This window comes from Macaca mulatta, chromosome 1, assembly GCF_049350105.2.
Source record: "Macaca mulatta isolate MMU2019108-1 chromosome 1, T2T-MMU8v2.0, whole genome shotgun sequence".
Classification (NCBI taxonomy): Eukaryota; Metazoa; Chordata; class Mammalia; order Primates; family Cercopithecidae; genus Macaca; species Macaca mulatta.
In genome coordinates this window covers 174,814,048-174,828,293 of record NC_133406.1, presented here as the reverse complement: position 1 = coordinate 174,828,293, position 14,246 = coordinate 174,814,048, and the positions used below count along the sequence as shown (strand labels likewise).

Sequence of the window (14,246 nt, the reverse complement as noted above, 5' to 3'; positions counted from 1 at the left end):
GTTCCCATTGCCTCTCCCTGGGCCTTTTCCATATGACTTCTGCCCAAACTCAGCTGCTTTTGGCAACCTTTAGAAGTGCTTTGGAGTTTGTAGGTAAAATCTGTATAAATTTGTTGAAAACGGTGTTTGACACTTCTTTTCCATTCTCTTTGTTAGTTGATGTAATTTTTAGAAAGAGATGAGAAAGATGCTTAGAAAGCTGACATCATTTTCTACTGGAATCCATGTAATAATTCTTTTTGCAGTTACAACTCTTTGGACACATTTTTCTGAAGATGATGTAATAACCTTGCGAGGCTTAGTAATTATTAATACCTTTCAAATTTCTCATATTCAAAAAGGGGCAGCATGATGCTTAAATTGGTTCTTTTTTCCCCCTAGATTGATCAATTTAGATTCCTTACACTCTCTTTAGGCAATGGTTGCCTTATATTTAATACATCTGACTAATTAATCCTAACTGTAGTTCAGAAAAAGAGATTACATTGTCATCATTTTACAGATGAAAACTGTGAGAACAATGACTACATTGCAGATTTTGTTGGCTTCCTTTCAGGTGCTTATTGCCTCACTATTATTAATTTTGGCTTTGGGCTCAATTTCAAGGTTATGGATGAGGTAGATGGCACAGTGTAAGCAACAGGTCCAAAAAGACAGAATAACCAGCGAACACTTGGTAGCATCTCTGATGTGGGGAAATGGGTGTTTTACACTCCAAAGGCTAGTGTTTGAATATGTTTCCTCCAAAACCATGAAGGGGAAAGTTCATTAAGTTCCCACACTGATAAGCTCTTAGACATGCCTTTCAACGTATAGGCATGTAAAGCTATTTTGGGTGAATGGGTGAATAGTAGGTTACTATGTTATTGCCCTTCTTTGGGAGGTCCCTATTTGTCCTTTAATACACAGTTCAGATGAGATTTAATTCCCTGACCTGTTCCTTCTCTTACATATAAAAAATTGCTTAAGCAATTGGTATGTGCTTCTGTTGTGAAATACTTGTGTTGTTTGTCTCGGGCTTTCATAGTTGGTTCTCCTACTAGGCAGTGAGCTCCTTGGGTGCAGAGACTATGTTCTAATTGACTCTGCACCTTCAGCTTCTGCAAAGTGCTCAGTGCAAAGTAGGTGTGCCATGATGTTTATTGGAATAAATCTATAAACAGGCAAATGTTATCTGTTAAAGTCATTTTGGTCTCTAGCTAGTGTAGTAGTTGGATAGGCAAAGTTACTTCATGCCTATCTTCCTCCTCTTTTTCCTTGCCAGCTTCCTTCTTTTTTTCTCTGACTGAAAGGGTTAGACAACCGGGGAAAAGGAAACTGTGCTTTCCAGCATACCTCTCGCACTCTACACACACACACACACACACACACACACACACACACACACACACACACACACACACACACACAGACATACACACACACACACACACAGGACTCCACCCTGTTGCATTTTTAAAGCAGGCTCAGTGAGGTTCCGGAGTGCCTGTTGCTCCATCACACGAATTCCCAAGTTGTGGGACCCATCTTCATGGGTGTCTTGGTGGAGAATCTCTTGGGAGGTGATCTGACCTGTTGGTTCAGGAGCACTGCGCATATTCACTCTGGAGCCCCTTTGTGCAACAGGAGACCAGCGGACTCCCACGGTCCCACTGGCTCCTTCCACGTAATGTGCTCCGCTGACTCTCTCGCCTCCCCCAACACGGGATCTGCGTTCCCTGCGCCCCAGTCCCTCTTTGTGCAGCCAGTAGCTGCAGAGCTCTTCGTCCTGTATTCATGGCAGATGCACAGCGAGTGACTGACACGTTTCAGGGACGGCGAATGGGAAAGAGCGCGGGCGGCCGGGGGAGGGGGTGTAGTGGCAGACGGCCGCTGGGATTATGAATGGGGGCTGGGGGGCCGGCGAGTGTGGGGTTCAAACCGGGATTTTCGGTTTCTGGCTTTGGATAGGCACGCAGGGCTGTGTGTAATCCTTCAGCTCTGGTGGTAAGGGAGATGCTGTGAGCTCCCAGCTGGGAGAGAGGGTTATTTTGCAAAACTCCCCTGGTACCGTGCCCATAGAATATTGCAGGAGGTCTGTGAGGTAGGTAGGGAAAGAAAATAACCTGGGAGGGCAATGGGAGAGGGCCAGACGACTGGGGACGGCGTGCTTTGCACCCTAGAATTGACAGGTGGTGGTCTCAGCAGTTACAACCTACTACACAGCATCTCATCCGTGCGATACGGTCACATTGTTTTTCCCCGCACCCGGCTGAAGAGCGCAGCGCGGCCGACCAAGTGGCATCGGCGAGCTGTCTCTTCCGGGGGGCGGGGGTGGACAGTAGGGAGAGGGGGTTTAAAGGGCCAGAGGAGGAGGGAAGAGCTGAGGGGCGCGTCGCCAGCGCCTGTGTCTCCCTGGCGCGGGTCCCCCAGGCTAGCCCGCTGGCCCGTCCGCGCGCGCGCTCCGCAGCCGCCCCCGGCCCGCGCGCCCCTTCCCGGGGCTCCTGGCCTCTCCTCAGCGGCTGCAGGCTCTTCGTCGCGGGCCGGGCTGCACGCGAGCGCCCTCCGGGCAGACTTTCGTCCCCCCTCCCCCGGGAGCGCGGAAGGCTCACTCCCAGCGCACGGTCTACCCGCGCCGGGTGGAGTCCCGGCGTCCAGAGAGCTGCGGCCGCGGCTGTGCAGCAGAGGCGCCTCGGGCAGGAGGAGGGCGGCTTCCGAGAGGGCAGCCTGAGGTAAGGGCTGCCTAGGAGGCTGCGGGTTTATTTTTCCTCATTCTCTTACTTCATCACACACCGAAGCCGTAATGGAGAGTGTGGGGTGCTGTAGGACTGATGGGGGGCGAAGAAGGAATGGGGTCGGCGGGCCTGGATGGTCGTATTGACGGCGTCATTGTTGCCCCTTGTAGAAAATCCGCCAACCGGCCTCTAGCCTTTCGCCCTCATCTTCTCTGCCTCGGCTTCCGCCTTTGGACTCTTGACAAGTCACTGGGGAGGAGAGGAAGGAGAGAGGCTAAGGGAGAATGGAGAGAGGCAGAAGGATTCGGGGCTTGGAAGCCCTGGAGTAGGTGACGGATGGGCGCGCGGTGCCCAGTGATTGACTGCAGGCGGCAGGCGCGGAAGGGAGCCTGAACTACCCAAGAGTTTGCTGGGTTGAGGCTCCAGGATGGTCCTGCCTGCCCTGGTGGCTGGGGCACCAAGGGGGGCGCACTCAAGCCTCGGCATCATCAAGGCTCTGCCAGGAACTTTTGGGAAGCTCTGTCTGGTGTTTGGTTAGGGGGCTTGGACCTTTCTAAGCTACAAGAGTGTTTTGGGGAAGGAAGAGGCTCTCCTCCTTCCTCCCGTCACTTTCCTTGATGCCTACTCTCTTTTTCCATCTTCCTGCTTTGCCTCCTTCCTTCCCGTTTTTCACAGGCCACCTTCCTTGTGCGGTACTTCAAACACAAATCGGAATCCACTGTGGCCAACAGCTTTAAAGCGTGTATAAGGAGGAGCGCACAGAGGAATCGCTCTTAATTACAGTGGTTATATATACTTGTGTGTGTGTGTGTCTGTGTGTGTCACACACGTGCCTGGGATAATTTTTAGCAAGACTTTGAGATTGTCACCTAAAATTACATTGTACTTATATTAGGTTTACATCATAATTATATGATGCCACTGAACAGATATGGTAACTCTATGCAGTCTACGTCTTAGATCTGAGATATAACTGTTCTTTGAATCACATGCATCTTTTAATTTCAAAGATTTCCAGCTGCTGGAAAATTCTTGGCTACGTTATAAGAATCAAAGGCACATTAAGCATAAAAAAAGGTAATAAAAGTCCAGATGCTATTTTTATTAGTAGATCATACTCCCCCCTCCCTTTCCTTTTGCTAAAAGCTGTTATTATACCAATTATATTCATAAAAACAAAACAAATTTGGAGATTTCCAAGTGTTTTTACCTACAACCTGAAGTGTAGGTAGGGGTCTGGAATTTATCTGTACACGAATTGACAAGAAGATAGATAAGGCCAATGATTTCACTGCAGGTAAAGGAAGTTGAGCTTCTTCTCTCTCAGGATACCTCATTTCTTGACATCCCAAGAGAGAAATCCCCTGAAGGTCAATAAGTATAACATTGGCCTATTCAACTCTTCAAATCAATACTTGTAGGACTTGACTGCAATATATTTGCTGGCTGTTTCTATTCTTTATCATTTTCTAAACAACAGCGTGCCAATTTTGTTAATTTACAAAAAATAAGTAAGATTGTTAAATGGACTGGAATTGTTGAGATGGCTTGATTGATGCATTGAGGCTGTTTATCTATATATCTATCATCCTTCTATTTTCCTTATTACAGTTGGGAGCTAAACAATGTTGCAGTGTGTCTACTTGTATTTTTATCAGCTGATTTGCTTTTCAGTTTCTGTGGCTTGACATATTTTGCAAAAATGAATTCTTTTAAATTTCACTAGAGAGTAACCTGTTAGATATACTTGTTTGCTTTCAAAATAGTACTGTTTTTGATTTGAGGAATAAGAAATCAATCATACATGGTTTTCTGATCTTGGAGTCCTTTGCCTATCTAGAGACAGGTATTTAATAGTAATAGGTACTGTGTATGTACAAGTAAAGGTTTGTTTGATGAAGATACTGGACACAGAAATAATAATTCCATTTTGGTTTACAAATGGAATACTTAAAATCATGAAGAAATAAAGAGTTCTAGGTTACTCTTAATATCTTACTTGACTTAATTTGGCTAAGGAGCAAGAGGTATATGGCGAGGTTTTCAGTTAGAAAGATTTGGGGGTTGATAATTTATTATCATGTCATACAATTTCACCCATTTCTATTTCCAAAAACCTTCAAGCAGCATAGTTTGGAGGTGTAGGATGTTGCTGACCACAAAACAAATTAGTGCCTTCAGGCACTGGCTATTGTAGACACCATGTGGTAATACAGTGGACACTGTGATGTGCCAAATCGTTCTTCAAGGAGGGACTTGTTGCCCCAGCTTCTGAGAGTGTGGTCAACAGACGGCCTTCAATGGTCAGACTCTTCAGGGATTGCCTGAGCTGTAGAAAGCTCCCTTGTCCGAGGTCACACCCCTTTCCAGTGCAGCTCACATCCAGTGGCTGATCCATGTGGGAGTATAAAGATTGGGCCATCGCAGCACAACTCTGGAAAACTCTGAGGGATCTTTCTAGCTCTGGAGCTCCCTGAGGGCTTGCATTGCAGCTCTACTTCTCCCTTTGGTCTTTTCTGTTTCTTTCCCCATCCTTCCTCAGGTGTGGATAACAAGGCGGTTCCTAATAAAATAGGGCTTTGAACTTCATTTCAGAATTAGCTTGCCAGGGAAACCAACCTGTGACGATGTTCCTACCACATACATTCATTTTGCCAGTTTTAATCCATTGGTCTTTTGAAATGTGGTGTTTCAGCCATCAAATATGGTATAGAAAATGCGTATGTGGAAGGAATTTATAGTTGACAGTTTCTTTTTATTCCAACACTTGAAAAATGTTATGTCACTTCATTTCACAGGCCTCCCTGGTTTCAATGAGAAATTTGTTGTTGCTTGAATTGATGCTCCCTTATATGCAATGCGTCATTTCTCTCTGGATAGTTTCAAGATTATTTTCTATATCTTTAATTTTTGGAAGTTTGATTACGATGTGTTTTGGGATGAATTTCTTTTGGTTTGTTCTGTTTGGGATTTGATCAGGTTTGTAATATGTAGGTTTGTCTTTCACCAAGTTGGGAGATTCTTAGGCATTATTTCTTCAAACACAAAAGTATTTCAGCCCCACTCTCTTTCTTATCTCCTTCTGTGACTCCAATGCTATGAAAGTTGGATCTTTTGTTGTTGTCCTACAAGACCCTCAGGCTGGGTTCATCATTTTTTTTCCTGGTATTTTCTCTTTGTTAAAATAGAAAACATTCTGCTGATCTGTTTTCGAGTTCACTGATTCTGTCCTCTGTCTTCTCCACTACGGAGTCCATCTAGCATTTTATTTTGATTACTGTATTTCTCAGCTCAATAATTTCCATTTGGTTATTTTTGCAGCTTATGCTTATTTGCCGAGACATTCTACTTTTTCATTAGTTTCTAGGGAATTTGTATTTGCTTGCTGAAACATTTTTTTGTTTTGTTTTGTTTTTGAGACAGAGTCTTGCTCTGTCACCCAGGCTGGAATGCAGTGGCACGATCTTGGCCCACTGCAAACTCTGCCACCCGAGTTCAAGCGATTCTCCTGCCTCAGCCTCCTGAGTAGCTGGGACTATAGGCGCGTGCCACAATGCCCAGGTAATTTTTTGTATTTTTAGTGGAGAAGCGGTTTCACCATTTTGGCCAGGATGGTCTCGATCTCCTGACCTCATGACCTGTCTGCCTCAGCCTCCCAAAGTGCTGGGATTATAGGCTTGAGCCACCGTGTCGAGCCTGAAACATTTTTAGAATAAATGCTTTGTAATCTTTGTCAGATAATTCCAACATCTGATTCACTTAAATGTTGGTGTCACTTGATTGTCTTTTCTCATTCAAGTTGTGGTCATATTTTGGACATTTTAGCTATTATGTTAGAAGGCTCTGGGTTTCTATTTAAATCTTGTATTTTAACAGATAATCTCTCTGTTTAGGGTTAGCACACAGATCCTGGCCTACTTTTGTGGGCAGTGGTTTCAATGACAATTTAATTTCTAGAGACTTTGGGGTGCTGTTAGTCTGCCTAGTTTGTTTGGTGCTTCTGGGCCTCCCACTGAACGCTGCTGATGCCACCTGAAGGGGAAGAAGAAACCTCCCCAGGCCAGGCCCCATGGTGCCTCTAGGTCAGGGAAGTGTCTCTAAGTGACTTTCAGTCTTGCAGAAATGAGGAGCAGTCTTAGGCCTGGAACTTGTTGTGGCAGGATTCCTGGTGCCAGTGCTTTGAGGCCACCTAGTATTGTCAAATGGACCCCAGTTAGATGCAGACGAGGAATAAACCTACCTAGATCATTTTCTACTACCAGGTTAGGAGTCGGGAGACTCTGGGCCTGCTGTTGAATAGAGAGTTGGAAGACACCCACTGCCCTACTGCTCTATTGTTCCTCCAGTCCCGAGGTCACTAAGCAGTCCATCTCCCTCTTGCTACCATTCTCAGTCCTCCTTGAGATGCCCCTTGCATTATTCTTATTTTTTACTTTACAATTTTTTTTAAAGTTTTAAAAATTTATTTATTTATTTATTTATTTATTTATTTAGAGTTTTGCTCTGTCACCCAGGCTGGAGTGCAGTGGTGCAATCTTGGCTCACTGCAACCTCTGCCTTCCAGGTTCAAGCAATTCTCTGGTCTCAGCCTCCCAAGTAGCTGGATTACTGTCTTCTCCACTATGGAGTCCTCTGTCTTCTCCACTACGGAGTCCACCTGGCTTCTCCACTACGGAGTAACACCACACCTGGCTAATTTTTGTATTTTTTTTTTTTTTTTAGTAGAGACTGGGTTTCACCATGTTGGCCAGGCTGGTCTTGAATTCCTGACCTCAAGTGATCCACCTTTTCTTGGCTTCCCAAAGTGCTGGGATTATAGGCGTGAGCCACCATGCCCAGCCACATATGCTTTTAAAAAACACTCTAGTTTTAATCCTCAACCACATAATACATTACTATCATTGAAAATACTAGTTTGATTGTATTTCCCTGTAATACATATTTGTTGTGGAGACAGAGTTTAAACCTTAGTTCAAGATAGCTTAGTTAAATTAAGTTAGTTAATATTAATGTAATTGGAGAATTAAATGTCAAGTCATACCCTGTCAGTAGAGTCTAAGACAAAAATCTTGGTATGTGACATTTACTCTATGAAACATTTTTTTTTCAAGTTATCTTAATCCATTTGAAAAATATTAGTACTTCTTATTTATTGCCATCTTTGTGGGAAATACTAAAAAATCCTTTATCCCATAGACACTTTAACCTTAGAGAAAGTAAATGACATTATTTCCATAAGCAACTTGCTGATATTTTGAATGGATTAAGGAGCAGATACCAGGATTCTGTCTTTGGCTGTCCTGGTATATCACAGTGCTGACTCATAGAATTATGGCATTTTTAGTACTGAAAGTGATCTTAGAGATCACCTATTTCAACCTTATTGTTTTATATTTTAGAAAACTGACATGTTAGAAAGTCGTAAGGGAATCTAAGTTCCTTCAGTTCAATGATGGCAGGGCTTGTTTATTCTGAGTTCTTAGAATTTCCTGATTTGATATTTTCTTTAACAAATCAGAATTGCCTTCCTTTGAGAAGGCTTATTAAAAAACTATTGTGAGGTATAATCTTTCAGTACCTCTTTTTTAAAAAGAAAAAATACTTCAAGAAGTTGGGAGGACATGATTTTTTTTTAAATAAAAAGTAGGCTTCTTTGAAAATCTGAGGGACATATGGATCAATTATCCAGAAAAATGAACATATAGTCAAAAATTTGCATTCAATATTAAGTATTTACGGATTCCTAGGAAAGACCTCCAGATACTGTTTTGTGTTATACTTATGCATTAACTGCGGATTGTCTTTGTTGGGGAAAGTGATAAGGATAATGACTTATTTTATAGTCTGAGTCAGCCTTAAAGGCCTGTGGATGGTGGCAGTTGTCCTGGGCATGGTATATTGGTATGCTGCAGGATTTGTCTCCCTGTAGATTCTAGAGTGGCAGTAGGTGAGAAGGATGTAGCAGGACCAGCAGGTGTTCAAACACACTGACTGTGCGAAATACAAACAGGCAACTCAGCCCACAGGGCTTGCTCTCTCCTCCCCCATAACACACACACACACACACACACACACACACACTTACAACATATATTAAGATTCCTTAGAAAGATTCTCCATCTGTTTCTTTCTGCTCTCACCTTCTTACCATATGGAGAAACAGTGTCCTTTTGAGAGAATTCTCTCTTTTTCTGATAAGGCTGCTCTGGTGGTCATTTAAAATCAATTTCACCTATATCAAATGTTAAGGGCTGAAAAAAGAAAGATTAAAGCAGCATTTGCTGTATTTACTGGGGGGATTTTTCTAAGGGTAAAAACAAAACCACATCCATGTTTTCCTTATATCACGGATAAAAAAAATATTTAAGACCATAGAATAATAACTGAATTCAGAGATCAGGAGGCAAGGCCAGTATTGAAATTACTTTTAAAGAGGCTGCCTATATATACTTAAAGGAAGTTCTTATATATATCTCTGTGACTAGTACAGCTCCCTGGATGAGAAATAAGACTGAATTGTTTTGCAGTGTCATGAAGTATACCAGAGTGAAAAACTCAATGCAGAAAAATGGGAATGTTGTACAAAAAGATATAATAGAATGAGGCAGTTTTTTTTCTGGTTAATTACCCTAGAAAGCACTGTGTAGGACTTCTATTTGCAAGGTTACACTTTAGTAACTGAGTAAGTGAGGACTGGGAACTGGAAGTCCTGAGTTCCAGTGCTGCTATTTATTGGGTCAGCGACATCCTGTGTGTAAGCCTCAGGGTGTAAAATAAGGCTAACTTATGATAATCTCTAAAGTTCTTTCCAGCATTATCATTTGGTGAAACTTCAGATTAGTGGATATTGTTCGACAAAACATTTGAGGCATTTTGTGATAGGCCTGTGCAATTAAGTATTATCCATAAGAAAGATCTCCAGGAAGTTAATATTTGAATTTGAAATTAGTATTATATCTTGACATGGTCAGAATTTGCAACAGTATGAGTGGTCACAGTTGGGTTAAGACTATCCAACTATATGGTTATAGCACATAGCACAATTTGGGGAACAAACATCTTGTTGACAATGGTCATGATGCTAATATGGATGGCACTAGATTTAACTGGACTGGAGGTGTGGTAGATACTGTAGATTGGCTGAATATCAATTCATCCCCTTTCTCTCTCATCTTCCTCTGCTATACAAAGTGGAAAGCAAAACATTCAATTTTCCAACCTCCCTTGACAAAGATTAGATGAAAGCTTCTGGGGAGCACTTCCCTTCTCGAACAAAACTTCTTAAAACGAAGTCTCTTTCCCCTGTCTCTTACCCCTTCTTTCTGCATAGAGCATGGATGATCCTTTGAGATGAGTGGCCTTCTTGGAAGGATGAGGAATAAATCCATAGGCTTAGGATGATGAAGTGGCAAAACGGATGTAGCTTGGATTCTTGGTGGCATTTTCAAGATGTATCAGCCTTGCACTGCCTACCTCCAGATTTACTGTTCCATGAGAATAATATAAACCCCTTAATTGTTTCTTCCACTATTTGTTAGGTTTTTTGTTACTTCCAGCCAAATATATTTCCAACCGAATACATAAAGTAATTTTTAAGACTTCACATTTTACATTTTTGAAGGATAAAATTAGTGTCTACAGATCTATGTAATTACTGACCTTGGATATGAAATTTAGGGTACTTTGTACCAATTCTTTCATTTTGAAGAAGTTCGGGTGTGAACATTTTAGATAATTTGTATAATTTTCATCTTATTTTTCATTGCTTGAAGAATAGCATGAGACTTCAAGAGTCTCTGTTTTGCATTGCTTAGAGAATAGTTCAAATTTTATTCAATGGGTGAAATTTATATTAAGAAAACTCTTTCTGTGAGTCATACCTCCTACTTAGCTATAATCTTCGGTAAGATAGGGATATAGCTGAAGAATGCCAATGAATCTGGAAAAAAATTGTTTTCCCCATTTGGATTATAGGCAAAATGTACAGCAAAGTGGGTTGCCCTCTTTACCATTTAATGTAAGTTTGTTTCCACCAAATTCCTTCTGACTTCACACTATCACAAACTGAGAAATACTTTAAAAGGAAGAGTATAAAGGTGAAAGAAGGTTGGCATTTGCAGTACGTGGATATAAAGATGGAAAATAATTTTGTGCATATGACAAAGAATCTACAGACTCTCCATTTAGATTTGTCTGACTTAGTGCAGGGAATTAATTTTTGCTTTAAGCCATGTGATAAGAGAAAAAGAAGGATTCGATTGGGATACATTGAGGATATTTTATCAGTTAAGATTGCATTCATTTGGGAGTAACCAATAATTTGACACACAATGCTACAACCAGCAAGGAGTTGGTTATTTTTTTTACACAACATAAAGTGTCAGCAGAAAGATAGTTCTTAATAACCAAGGAGACTATGAAGGAATTGGGCTCCTTCTTACTTTTGACTCCACTGTAATTAGTGTATGTGTTTTATTCTCCTGGTGAAAAGACAGTTAGTAAAGCTCCCAGGCATGACATCTGTACCACAGGCAGGTAGAGGGGGCCAGGCACAAGGCACACAGCAGCTAAGTCAGTCCTTTTTAATAAAGAAAATATTAGCTTACTGGGAAGTTGCATCTGGTAGACTTCTAAAATCTTATTCACCAGAACTATGTCAATGGCCATACCTAAGTACAAGGAAGTATGAGAAATAGTTTATTTCTGTTTTAATTGCTGTCTGGAAAAATGGGTATCTCCCCAAAATGTCAGGATTCTGTTATAGATATGGGGTAGGAAACCACTATTGTCATTGCATATGAAAATATTTTACAGCTTTTTAAATACTTGCAGTGTTGTCTCATAAATTTGTAATCTGGAGATTTCTTAAAATATGATAGTTTAAAATGGTTATAAATTTTTATTTGCCTTATTATCTAATGTTTTTTAATCAGTTGTCATTGTGTCAAGAGAGCTGACTGATGTATGAAATTGAGTGATAGTATTGCTATTAAATGAATTATAAGCAAAAAAAGTCATAATTTCCTTCTACATTAATAATGACATATATAAGTGTGAAATTCTGAGAAATCAGATAGTGACACTATTATGTACTATTTGTTTATAAAATGTATGTACTATTTATTTATAAAATGTTATGCTTTTCTGCTTTCCCTAAATTTTTAATGACATATATTAATATTTTCCAAGAGCAAATATATTTTTTAAAAGAATAAAATAAACTTGGCTTAATCTTATTATAAATGAGTATTTACTTTTGCATTATAAAAATGTATAAACTTTGCTATACTCATTCAATATATTGACAAAAATATCCTTCATAATTGAGGGTTTATTCTCCAATTGATGTAGGCACTCTACTTAGAAGCTGTTTATCCACATCAAGGATAATGAATTTCTTTTTCTAGTTAATTTTTTCACATTAAAATAGAGAGCAGCAACTGTTCTCTCCACATATCAAAAGGATATTATAAAGATAAATGAAATAATGGATGTGAAGTGTATTATTCTGCTCTAAAAGAAGGTGTTATATAAATTCTATAAACAGTATTATTAATATGTAAACAAGATGATGGGTGATCATTTCCAAAAGTGAGTATCATAAGCAGGAATTTTGAGTGTGATTCTCAATATAAGTTTTTCAAAGGAGAACAATATAACAACGTATTCTTAAGTTCTTGCATTGAAATATCACTGGTAAACCTCATTGTGTGGGGAAGAGAATGTACAGAAAGGGCTTCAAAGCCAGGCAATTTCTTGAATAATGCAACACAGTAATAGATTTTTGCCCAGATATAAAAAGTCCTTTGGGTCTCTTAAATGGTTTGTGAGATGGGAAAACTCTGATTAAAATGTACGATTCCAGTGCTGGAAATGGAATCTTAAATCTAGAATGGAAATTCCAATGCCATATCTTGGAAACAATGAGGTTCTGCTTTACTCAAAAATCTTCAATAAAGGCTTTTGTAATATTGTCAGTAAAGGTTTTTGTCAGCCCTTTGGACGCCTATTTAAAATAGGAAGTTGTTCCTTATTTCTAACCATGGCAAATGTCATGCTTTCTATGTGCTGGTCACTAGGGAAAATGAATTGTATGATATGGTGATAATGCTTGACTCTGAGCCAGAAAGCAAGGCTTGTGTCTTAGTTTTGTCGGTAACTTAATTGTGTAACTGGGAAAATTATTCAATTGCTTCGTGTAAAGAAACAGTCTTTAAACTACATCATTTTCCTCTTTAGGCTTTTTAAGCATGAGATGCTTAGGGGACTTGTCTAATGGAGGTTGTAGGGAAAAGTCACACCTGTGGGAAAAATACTGGGTCTCTTTCACATCAAATTTATGGTGATGGGTGTTTAGTCATGAAATTGTCATGTGAAAACTGATCTGGAAATAAGTACAAGGAAGGAAGCTTTGCTTTTCTCTGTGCTTTATGCTCTTGCTTGATTTGTTGAAGATAAATGCTTATGTGTGGGCTTCCAAGTGGTGTATGCTAAGGAGACAGTAGCTAAGAAGGAACAAAGGTGGTCAGTTAAGGAGAGCATGTCATACTTTGTGAATCAGATTGTCAAGATTATTTTCTCTCTTTTTGCTTTACCTCAATTCATTACAAAGTCTTGTTTAATTGTCTTGGCTGTCTTATGAAAATTAAGAGTGAGGTTAAATTCAGGCAAGTGTTTTGGACAGGAAGTAGTTCCCCTTGGCCTAAACCACTGTGGTAGTAGCAGTAGCAGCAATAATTAGAGAGTAGGGAATTCTGAAGAGAAGATAGGGGAGAAATTAAGGGGGGAATAAAGGAATTGTGGCTGCCAAACACCACTAGAGGTCCAGCTGTCGTTTTCCAAATGGATAGTTTTCTTCCACTGTGCATGACAGAAATATATTTCTTGGTCATGTAATGATACTGAGCTATTCCAGGTGGCCTGGGAGGAGGAAGTGGGAGCTCTGACCTGCTGTTTCAGGTGAGTCGTGTCATGGCTGCTCTGCTTCTTGCAGTCACCCAGGGACCTTAGAGTAGAGGCACTTATTTAAAAAAATTCCTTAACTAATAGACTTTAATTTTTTAATTAATTTTAATTGATACATAATATGTGTTCATATTTACGGGGCACATCTCTTCTTTTTTTTTCTGGGGGGTGTGTTGGGGGACCGAATCTCACTCTGTCTCCCAGGCTGGAGTGCAGTGGTGTGATTTTGGCTCACTGCAACCTCTGCCTTCAGGGTTGAAGCAATTCTCCTGCCTCAGCCTCCTGAGTAGCTGGTATTACAGGCATGCGCCACCAAGCCCGGCTAAGTTTTGTATTTTTAGTAGAAACGGGGTTTTGCCATTATGGCCAGGCTGGTCTCGAACTACTGAACTCAGGTGATCTACCCGCTTCGTCCTCCCAAAGTGTTGGGATTACAGGCGTGAGCCACCGTGCCTGGCCAGGGGCATGTCTCTTTTCAGTACGTGGATTTCAAAGATCTCGTGATCAACTCCATTCTGACAGAGCATGGCAGAGAAAGAGTGGGCAAATATTATGATGTTGTCCTGG

At 40.8% G+C, this 14,246-nt stretch overlaps 1 protein-coding gene across 1 annotated transcript in view; it reads left to right on the top strand.

Moving 5' to 3' along the window:
- The first annotated feature begins 2,293 nt into the window (after positions 1 to 2,293).
- Positions 2,294 to 14,246, top strand: part of PDE4B (phosphodiesterase 4B) — a 584,599-nt gene continuing 572,646 nt past the window's right edge. Inside the window, exon 1 of the mRNA XM_015141386.3 lies at positions 2,294 to 2,711. The gene's annotated coding sequence lies outside the window, so the exon portion shown is untranslated. The remainder of the gene's footprint in view (positions 2,712 to 14,246) is intronic.